We start from the raw sequence: 11,767 nt of genomic DNA, 5'->3' as shown, positions 1-11,767 counted from the left end.
ATGCGCTTTACACAATTGATGTGTGTATGGATTGGGATAACAGTTGTATGAGCCCCTAATAAAATGTTAAAAAAGAAAAAAAAAAGGATCCTTTAACAGTATATAATGTAAGCCACATAGGTAATTTTTAAATATTGCATTCATTTTTGGTGGCAATCTACACAACCAAACATACATTGACTTACAATTTTGACATAACCCATTCAATTACATGCTTCACCTGGTGTCACCACTCTCACTGTCTCTACCCATATTGTTTCATGAATTTATTAGGCCCTCTCCCGCTGCCTTTTAAAGAGCCCTGCTGACATAGAGGGTTACCTGTTGGCCTGCTAATCACAAGGTCAACAGTTCAGCTCTACCAGGTGGTTCCTTGGGAAAAGCATGGGGCTTTCTGCTCCTGGAAAGATGGATAGCCTTGGAAACCCTAGGGAACAGTTCTACTCTGCCCTTTGGGGTCACAGAGTGAGAATTAACTCTATAACCGCCGGTGGTTGGCTCTGCCCCTTAATGTTGTCATCTGTGCTTTAAAGGAACTGCTGTTCATTGTACATGCCTAGAGATAATTCTGCATCAGAGCACTATGCTTGAGGTAAACATTCTTTATTAACAGGGCTAAATTGTGGCTTAGTGGTTAGGGGTTGGGCGGCTAACCTCAAGGTCACCAGTAAAGACAGGGCTTTCTACTTCTGTAAAGAATTACAGGCTTGGGAACTCATCGGGGCAGTTCTATTGAGTCCTATAGGGTTGCTGTGAGTTGGCATTGACTCAATGGCAGTGAGATACTATTGTACAGTTTCAAGATGGCCTCCTGGGAGTTTGGGGTCAAGGTTACCTTTGGTTGAAAGATGGAATCCATGCATGAGATACAGGGTTCTCCCTGTCTCAGCGACTCTGGTACTCATAAGTCTCTTTTCTACCAAGTGTATAATTCTAAGTATTATAGTAGCCATACCCAAAGAAGCGAAAATAAACAGGTGAGACAAATCCCAATGAAATATTTTGCCTAACCTAATCTATCTAAAATATTATCATAATGTGGATATATTGTATGTGTGTCATTTATTAATGGAGGTGGTTCGATGATCTGGAAACATTGACATTAATATCAGACTGATTAAGGAGATCATTTTGTCTTCTCTTTAGGGGATGGGGGGCTTCGGTCTTCAAAAAGCTCCTTTCAGCCTAGTCACATTTCAAGTGCTCCCTAGCCCAGGGGCTCCTAGTGACCGCATTGGACTGCATATGCTCAAGTGATGTTTGCTGTCTTCTGGCCGCGACCACTCTTGGATGAACATCGGCTACCCTGTCTCGCTCTCCCATGTTCATCACCCCTCGTGTGGCTGCTGGCTGTGAATTGTGGTTCACCAGTGTTTCGAGGCTGCCAAGCCATCTCTGGTAATAAAAGGCACACTCCATATTCAGCTTGCAGTAACTGCCAGCATTTATTGACTATGTATTATGCTCCAGGCACGCTTTCACTCCGTATGGAGCAAGTTATAAATTCCTCACCATCACACAATGAGCTAGCTAATCTTTTCACCATCTCCCACGTCTGTAACCGAGGAAAACCCGAAGCCACTGCCATCTTACTGACCCCACAGGACTGACTAGAACTGCTCCGCAGGGTTTCTGCGTGGAAATCTTTCAGGGAGCAAACAACCTACCGTTTTTTTTAAGTTGAGAAAGATTTTATTGAGGCAGGGAAAGAACTCCCTGCAGGGAAGGGAGAGCAGAGCAAGGGACAGGGGCACGAGCCCCCGGGCGGTCCCAAGACCCAACAAGTTAAGTCAGGGAACTCGCCCAACCCCATCTTTATCTCCAGGAGCATTTGCTGAGTTTGAAACACTGACCTTGTGGTTAGTAGCCTAATGTCCAACCTACCGGGACTTCATACAATCAAGGAACCTAAGGCTATTGGAAGTGTCAAAACTCACCCAGATATTAACTTGGAAGAACCTTGATCCCAAACCTACAAGCTGAACCAACACCAATACAAAGCCCTAGCCCCGCACTGCACCCGCTAGCCCCCTAGCTCAGGCCCAGCAGCCCAGGATTGCCCAGTGGAGCCAGAACTGCCGAGTCGATGTCAGCTGGTCTGTCTCAGCCCTTCCCAGGTCCTCCAATGCTCTGAGAGAAAGTCAAGCGCATCTGTCTTCCTTTTTGGTAAGAAGCACTAGTGGCATCATAGTTATAAGTTGAGCTGCGATCCAAAAGGTTAGCAGTTCAAACCCACCAGCCTCTCTGCAGGAAAAAAGATGAGGCTTTCTATTCCCATAAAAAGACCCAGTCTCAGCAACCCACAGGGACAGTTTTACCCTGTCCTACAGGGTCTCTTTGAGTCGGCATCAACTCCATGGCAGTGAATATCTTCCTTTTCTATGGCGGTTGTCCATAGCAACTATCAGAGATTCCCATATGTAGCATATGTAGGATTTGTTTATGTGAGACTCTTCATTCTCATTCTTTCTCTCTCTCTCTCTCTCTCTCTCACACACACACACACGAACAAAATCAGACACAAGCTACAAAGAGAGTTTGGAAAGAAACCATAGAGTTGTAGAGCCTGACTGGCCCCTAAGATCATCAAATCAAGAAAGCACAGCCCAGCACCTGGGGTTCTTGCTCAAGGACACACAGCCAAACACAAAAACAATATGTCATTATAGATGGTGAAATATTTATTTCTAATGACAAATAAATGAAATGTTGTCTTGAAGCATGATGTTACCCATGGGTAACAGTCTTCATGCCGGGTGAGCCTATGCAACACCAAATACTGCTTATGCACTAATGCTTCCTACTTGAAACAAAGGCTATGTAACCACGTAGCAGGTCCAGTCCCACAAATACACATATTACCAAATAGTTATGGGTTGTAAGATACCTTGCTGATTGTGTCAGCATTTGCATAAAGGCCTGAAGCCGTCTTAGAAAGTGAAGATTCCAGACCCAGAATGCAGGCCTTACCTTTGGGATGGCTAGGAAACTTGAACACTGACACACAGCCCCAACCTGACTTTCTGAGAGCGGCCCCCCCCCCCACTGCTCTTTCAATAAGCATGACAAGAGCCTGTTCTTTCAGAGTTCTCTCTCTCTCTTCTCTGGCCAGCCTGCATTGTTTATTTTAAATCATTTTTTAAAAAAGCAAAATGGTTTATATGAAATAAATTGCCCGGGCCCAATCGCTTAATGAAGGCTGAAAAGGCGACAAAGCTAGTCCCCATGCAGTTTTATTCTCAGGGACTCTAACTTCCCAGAACCAAAGAAAAGAAAAATGACGTGTTCTCCAATGCTTTACAAAGCCAGAGCAAAACACTTTAGGGACCAGGAGAACTTCGCTTTGTTTCACTCTTAACCTTTCCAGGACCTGCCTAAGTATAAAATCAAACGAATGGACATTTCGGTGGTTGAGCAATATCCCTGTTTGATTTTGTTTAGTGCTCTTTGATTTGTTTATTTCAGTAGCTTCTTATAAAAGCCCTGGGGCACACTTTCGGAATACATGGATAATGTGAGCAATAAATAATACAGCCTGCTATGGAAAATACTGGGCTTTCAAAAGCACAGGTTAGTTCCTGGAAGTCAGCGGGTCCAAGACAGGCTATGGTAGCAGCAAAGTGGAAATAGCTTGTGCAACAGAGGGAAGAGAGATCTGTTAATGTCTGCCTCCTGGGGGGTTGACATTGGGGTGGACAATACTATCCTAGCTTGTTCAGAAAATCATGGAAGGTGAAGACTTCATCCCATTTCGAAAGGCTCTTCAAATCATTCTGGAGGAATTCTCTGAGAAAAGAATGAATTCATTCGCATCATGCTAAGAAGAAATTAAGTGTGCCCGGTAGAATCAACCAGTCAGCCAGTTCATTTGGCATGTGCTATGGAGGGAATTGACCTTATTTTTGAAACAGAAGCTTCCCAATCCCATATGCTTCACTGTGGGGAAGGGGAAGAGTCATGGTACTCTAATTCACCTGGCTTTTAAAATCCTGGCGAATGTAGAGCTCTGTAGCCAGAACACGTTCCACAACAGACATCCATCGCAGGCACAGGAAAGGCAGGTCTTTTGAAAATACCTTGTGATCAGGCTCTAGGTCATGACCTGGGTCCTGAAAAGTTGAGTTTAGTAGATGTTAGTTTTTCTTAGCTCTTTGTTTACCCTGGACTTAGACTTTTTGTATTATTTATAAAAAAAAAACCCACCAAAACCGTGGTTCATAAGGACCTGCTATTTATCTTTCCAGCCTTTTTTTTTTCATGGAAATCCATGTGTGTGTGTGTGTGTGTGTGTGTGTGTGTGTGTGGAGGGGGTGGAGACAAGGAGTTGATTGTGAGTTTCTGGTGCCCCTGGGAGAGGCTTGTTTTTCTGGACAATAGTTTTCCTTCGTGGCACCCCTCTTTTCATCTCCCAATGGTCACAAGCGCCCAAGGTCGACAAAAGTGCATCCTTTTGTTCCAATGAATCTAAAATTCCGTTAGAAAGAGACAAGTCAGCCAATGGGGCGCTTGTTGAGAGTCATTGAAGGTCCTTTTCCACTGCCTGAGCTATTCAGAGGGGTTAAGCTTTGAGGTATTTGGAGAGAGAGAAACAATCTAGCTCAGTATTAGTAGAAGAATTTAGCAGCAGTGTGATGTTTTCATTTTAGCCACATAAAACTTTTAGTGTTTTGTTGTGTGCCCTTCAAAGTGTGTTTGTACAACACAGGCAAGCTTGCCTGTGACAAAAGAATAAGACACATTTTATATTACAGGAAGAAGTTAATCACTATAGCCTCTAAGTCGAATTTTCATGGTGCGAAAAAATTATGTTGCCCTCAACTGCATCCTTGCAACAGAAAGATTAAAATGCTTCATGAATCTATTGCTTGTTGTTTCAATCGATCAATAACTTTTTCAGTACAAAGTGAATTTTTAGTTTAAAGGAGCGCCTCTAATCACAGATAGCTATATTCGTTTACATTTTAATTCATGGACATGTAATAAAATTTTAAATGCAGGAAGACTCTGGACCCCAGTGAAAGCCCAAATCTCCCATTCAGATTAAGCCTCCATTGAACTCCCTCAGACCATAAACTAGGATGTGCGCACTCTTGCCCTCAGACAGAGTGCATCAGAAAGTGAATTAAAGCTGTTACAATATCTGTAAGAGCTTCCAATAAAATGATTAATTTTATTAAAAAGTGAATTAAAGCTGATATAGTTGGGTTAAATTTCAATATCTTAACATTTTTCCCCTTTTAGCCCTCTTTAAATTTGTTCTAGCTTTCATTGTTGTCTGCTGTGATTGGATTATTTTTTGTGTTTCATTTTTTGATTTTTGTTGTGCAATTTTTTGTTGTTTTTTTCCAAATCATTTTAAGGACATAATCCAGGTGGCACAGCATTCCATCGTTCAATCATATCAAGCAGTGTTGTACAATTGTGACCACAGTCACTTTCAAACCATTTTCTTCCTTCTTGTACTCCTCCTTGAAATCAGCTCCCCTTACCTCCTGTTTCCCTGCCATACCCCACCCGGAACCCTTGTTCTAATTATTGTCTCCAAAAATTCACCGTTGTAATTTTTTTTCTTTCTTAATGTGTAAGGAAGAGCTTTATACCAAGGAATATTTATATACCATGAAAACATCCCAGGCCAATCCAACTCAAGTCCATAGATCTGATATCAGTCCATAAGTCCCTCTTCAGACTCATGCAGTCAGATGCAATGATGCGGGAAGCAGGAAGATCACAGGTTGATGGGTCTAAAGTTGTGTGGATCCAATGGCAGTGGACGCATCAGTGTGGGGTGGGGGAGGCGGGGCGGCTCCAGCAGGAAGGTGAAGTGTAATTTTCTTTATATGAAACCCAGAAAAGGTAAATCTATAGAGACAGTAAGTAGAATAATATTTTCTTAGGGTTATGGTAGGAGAGGCTGGGGGGGGTGGGGGGTTAGGGTGGCGCAAATATGGGCAGCTGAAAACAATGAGAACAAAAATAAAGTGTTCTAAAATTGATTGTGGTGATGATTGCACAACTCTTTAATATATTCAAGCAAAAAATATTCAAACCATTGAATTGCGTAGAATATGAATTAAGTGTCAATGAAACTGCTAAAATTTTAAAAATTCAATTCTTCATCCATATTTCAAGTGCCCTATATTGAGCAAAGACGATATCGAACACTTCAATCATTGTGGGAAATTCTATAGGATAGCGCTCGTTCAAAAGGGTTCCGTTCTTTAAAATGATTCTTATTACGCAGCAACAGCAAACGATTATTATGGTAGCCTGCTGGCAAAAGAATCCTGGGTTTAGAGAAGATGAATGTGTTTTCTTCTCACTGATCAGAATGGGGGAAAATCACTGAGGTTGTGAATTTGTTACATATGATTAAGACCTCTGTACGTTTCCCTCAAGAGTTGTTTGTTAGTATAAAAGTATAATTTAAAAAAAAGTTGCAGGGTCATCTAGCTTTAATTCAGCAAGGAAAAAATGTGGCTTCCTTTAATGTGGAAATACCGCCCCATCCCACCCACCCTCACCCAACCCCAAGACCTGCCCAAAAAAGGGAGAAGACCGTCCACTGGGTGCAAGGCTGTGAGAAGCCAACAGGTTCTCCACAGGAATGACAGGAGAACCTTACTGGAGAATCAAGTTCAAATCAGGGAAGGCGGGCATCTACAGTTCAGAGGTGGCGCTGATATTTTTGTTGGTGGCTATGGTGGGTCAATGGGGAGGAGCAACCTCGCATCAGGAGTGGATGCTGAACATTTAATTGTAGGAACCCAATGAGGAGAATGAACTCGATTCTATGTTCCTGGGTAGACACTACCAATATGTTTCTACCCAACCCTCGGAGAACCACGCCATGGACCAAGCACTCTGATGACCTTACATGCTGGCCTTACAGGTAACATAGCATCCCCAAGGCCCATACCAGAAGACCACAGGTGAGGGACTCGAACAGCTTTACTATCAGACAGAAATTATTGCAAACTTGATTATGGTTGATCAAACTACGGTATAATATGATACTTGGTCAGTTGACCTCCCTCTTGAGCCAACCTGAATTTGCTCTAGGCTTAAATATTTCACTCATATTCCATTCCATGACCGAAATTTCTTCTCTGAATTTTACAATATTGTTGGCTGTCTGCTCTTCCTTACTCTTTTTAAAATCATTTTATTGGGGGCTTGTACAACTCTTATCACTATCCATACATATCCATTGTGTCAAGCACATTTGTACATTTGTTGCCATCATAATTCTCAAAACATTTTGCTTTCTACTTCAGCCCTTTATTTTTCTATTTATATTATTATTATTTTCTGTTTCATTTTGTTTTTGTTATTTATTTTTCTGTTGGGTTTCCCAGTTTGTGAAGCACAGAAGGAGTAGATGCACAGAGATAATAACTGACGCAATGGTTTGTCGGGGTGGGGGGTGGGAAGGGGAAGGGGATTTGGGGAGCAATGAATGCAGTAAGGGGGAGGAACATTACAACCAATTGTGATGATGTATAGCAAGTCTTTTAAAAAGTGGTTCAACAGGCGGCCATCTAGCTAAGAAACAACAAAACCCATAAGGAAGAAGCACACCAGCCTACTCCTACACGAATGCTGAAGACAAAGCGGGTACATAAGCAAATGAGGTGAAGAAAGCTGATGGTGCCAAGCTGTCAAATTACATAGAATCTGGGTCCCACATGGTGGAAGATAAACAAGGGGTCATTTAACTGAGAAACAACAAAGCCCACATGGAAGAAGCACACAAGCCTGTAAGATGACAAGGCGGCGAAGGGGTCAGGTATCAGGCATCAAAGACAAAAAAACTAAAAAACAAAAAAAAACATAACATTGTGAATGAGCGGGAGTGCAGAGTGGGGACCCAGGGCCCATGCGGGGGAAATTGGATATCCCCTTGCAGAAGGGCTGTGGGGAGGAGATGAGCCAATCAGAGTGCAGTGTTGCAACGATGAAATATGCAAATTTCCTCTCGTTCTTAAATGCTTCCTCCACCCCACTACTATGATCCCAATTCTACCTTACATATCCAGCTGGACCGGAGGATGTACACTGGCACAGATAGAAACTGGAAATACAGTGAACCCAGGACAGATGAACCCCTCAGGACCAGTGGAGAGAGTGGTGATATCAGGAGGGTGGAGGGAAGGTGAGGGAGAAAGGGGGAACAGATGACAAGGTCTACATATAACCTTCTCCCTGAGGGATGGACAGCAGAGAAGTGGGTGAGGGAGATGTCAGATGGGGTAAGATATGATAAAATAATGATAATTTATAAATTATCAAGGGGGAGGGGAGAGGGGAAGCGGGGAGGGAGGAGGAAAAAATGAGGAGCTGACACCAGGGGCTCAAGTGGAAAGCAGGTGTTGGAGAATGCTGATGGCAACATATGTACTAATGTGCTGGACACAAATGATGTACGATGAGTTGTATAAGCCCCTAATAAAATGATTATTAAAAAATACTAAAATACATAAAAACAATATAATAAAACAAATGCCTTCTTCCTAAAAAAATGTGTTCTAACTATGGAAGTGTATGATAAATGAATATTATATCAAGAAAGCTACTTTTAAAAAATGGAAGAAACACACACACACACACACACACACACACACACCGACCAGGCTTTGTAGACAACATAGGCATTGTTGAGTTGACACTATAAATGTATACAAAATTATCATAACAAAAAACCCTGCCAAGTACACTGCCAGAGAGTGGATTCTGACCCTGTAGGACAGAGCAGAATTGCCCTGTGGGTTGCAGAGACTGTAATTCTTTATGGAAATAGAGAGCCTTGTCTTTCTCCCGCAGACGCCTGGTGGTTTCAAGCTGCTGACCTTGTGGGTGGAAGCCCAAAGGTAACCACTGTGTGGCCAGCACGCAATCTTTCATGTGATTGTTAAGAGGAAACATAACGATAACATGTTGTACAGTGACAACTGTTCAAAAGACACACATGATACTGCTTTAACAAAGCTTCATCTGGTTGACTTTTGAACTTTTTACAGTGACAAGTATTCCCTGCGAAACGGTTTACAATGTTGTGTCTCACTTGTAACCATGCTGATAAGCTGGGTGGTCTGTGCTTCCCAGACCTGAACTTCCTCCACTTCCCTTGGTCAGTCCTTTTCCTTATTCCACAGCCTTGCTCAGGCTCCACGGGTGTGCATTGCGCTTTCTTCACCTCCAGTCTTGGCGCATGCCCTCCTTGTCATTTGGAAAGTTACCTCCATCTCAGCCTTTCCAAGATAGAGCCATTCTCCAAGTTCCACCTGAAATGCCACCCCCCCTGGCCCCTCCAGCTCAGTGGTCCTCAGCCTTCCCAGTACAGTTCCTCGTGCTGTGGTGACCCCCAATCATCAAATTATTTTCGTTGCTTCTTCATCACCGTCATTTTGCTACTGCTATGAATCGTCATGTAAATATCTGATCTGCAGGATGTATTTTCGTGGTTACAAATTGAACACAATCAAAGCATAGTGATTCATCACAAAAACAACAGAGCATTATAGATGGTAAAATATTTATTTCTAATGACAAATAGATGAAATGTTGTCTTGAAGCATGGTGTAGCATGGGTAACAGTCTTCATGCCGAGTGAGCCCTGCCCTTTTGGAATTGTACATTGTTCACGATGTGGGCATATCTGCATGTGGGCGGACCTGCCTGGAGATGGATAGAGGAGCGGTGTCTGGGTTCCTGAGACCATCGGAAATATGTGTTTTTCCGATGGTCTTAGGCGACCCCTGTGAAAGGGTCGAGAGGTTGAGAACCACTGCTCTAGCTGCAGTGGCCTTTGCCTCCTCTGATCTTTACCTGCCTTATTTATTAAGTGCCTCGTCACCCTCACTGGACACATGGTCTTGGTCATCACTGGATCTTTCACAGGTCTAGTGCAGAGCCAATGCTCTAAATATGGGTGTCAAAATAGTACACCCACCAGATTTCTTTGAGCCATATTTGCACTGATAAGTCAAAGTCCGGAGCCTTGCACATCTGATTTTACATTTAAGTTTAACAAGTTTTTACCCATAGCATTTCTCCCCAAATGGAACCAGTACTCACTTAGAGGGAATTGTCCTCCAGTCAGAAGGATCCCTAGTAGTGTAGTGATTATGCAGTGGCTGCTAACCACAAGGTCAGCAGTTGGAAACTCCTAGCCGATCCATGGGGGAAAGACCTGACTTTCTACTCCCATCAACAGTTACAGTCTCAGAAACCCACAGGGGCAGTTTTACCGTCTTATAGTGTCTCTATGAGTCGGCATTGAATTGATGACAGTCCGTTTGTTGGTTTGGTCCTACAACCACCTTCCCACCTATACATATATGATACTAATGGTCTCTTGAGGGAAGTACAGCACACCATCCAGGAAATAGTCTCCTTATTATTTATTGTGGTGAGAATATACACAAGATCACATTTGCCAATTCAACATTTTTTCTTTATGTTCTTGCGGATATATATATATATTCATATTTGCCAATTAAACATGTCTTTACATGTGTACTTCAGTGATCTGGATTACATCCACCAAGTTGTGCAACCATCACCCCTGTCCATTTCCAAATGATCCACTTCCATGAACAGAAACGCAAAGGAAATAAACCAACCAATCCAAGGTTACTGAGTCAATTCCAATCCACAGCAACCTTACATAAGAGCTGCTGAGACTGTAAATCGCTTCAGGAGCAGACAGCCTCATCTTTCACCTAAGGAAGTTTGGGGTCAGTGGATTTTGAACTGCCTGCCCTGAAGCTGGCAGCCCAACCACTTAACCCCCGGTGCCACCAAGGCTTCTTAATGGAAACTCCATCCCCCCTAAACAAAGACCCTGTCTTTGTGCTTCCCTCACATTCCTGGTAAACAGGAAGCATTCTTGCCAATGCATTATACTTTAGCATTATGCTGAAGCCATGGGTGTGCAAGGAATGCAAGGGAAAGAAACCACCCTTCATGAAGCAGTCAGCAAAACCCAGACTGTAGGGAACTGTGGAGCCACCGCTGAGTTTTGTCCACAAATACCTGGCAAGTTAAAAAAAAAAAGCGGAAGGGGGTTTATAAAACAAAAGAAACTGAAAAGGCAGCCTTGTCAAATTACAAGGCCTAAGAATCTGTATTTGGATTCTGATTTGAACAAGTCCGCTGTAAACTGTAGTCTATGCAGGACTTCGCACCCCTGATAGGATGTTATTGGTATCAATAAATGGATTTTCAATTGCTCAGGAATAATAGTGGTATGTGGTTATTTGTTTTTAAGTCCTTGCCTTTTGTACCCATAGCGACCCTCTGCGGGTTAGAACTGCTCCTCTGGGCTTCCGAAACTGTGACTCTTTAAGGAAGTAGAAAGTCACTGTGCGGTTGAAAGACCGGGTAGTGTACTAGGAGCCCTGGAGGTGTAGTGAGTTACTCGTTGGGCTGCTAACCGAAAGGTAAGCAGCTCAAAACCACCGGTCTCTGAAGACAAGGCTTTCTTCTCCAGTAAAGAGGAAGGCTCTGAAGGAGATGGGCGGACACGGTAGTGGCACCAGTGGCCTCGGGCATAGGAACAACTGTGAGGATGGTGCAGGACAGGGAGGTGTTTCCTTCTGTTGTGCCCACATGGGTCAAACCAGACTTGATGGCACCGAACAGCAACCAAGAGTGACATCCTTAGAGGCCCATGGGCACAGGTCTGCCTTGCCCTATAGGATCACCAGGAGGCAGCATGGACTCCATGGCTGTGTGTGTGTGTGTGTGTGTGTGTGTGTGTGTG

This window comes from Echinops telfairi, unplaced genomic scaffold, assembly GCF_000313985.2.
Source record: "Echinops telfairi isolate 266 unplaced genomic scaffold, ASM31398v2 ScPeMD7_20;HRSCAF=75, whole genome shotgun sequence".
Classification (NCBI taxonomy): domain Eukaryota; kingdom Metazoa; phylum Chordata; class Mammalia; order Afrosoricida; family Tenrecidae; genus Echinops; species Echinops telfairi.
Note: the sequence above shows the minus strand (reverse complement) of the source record.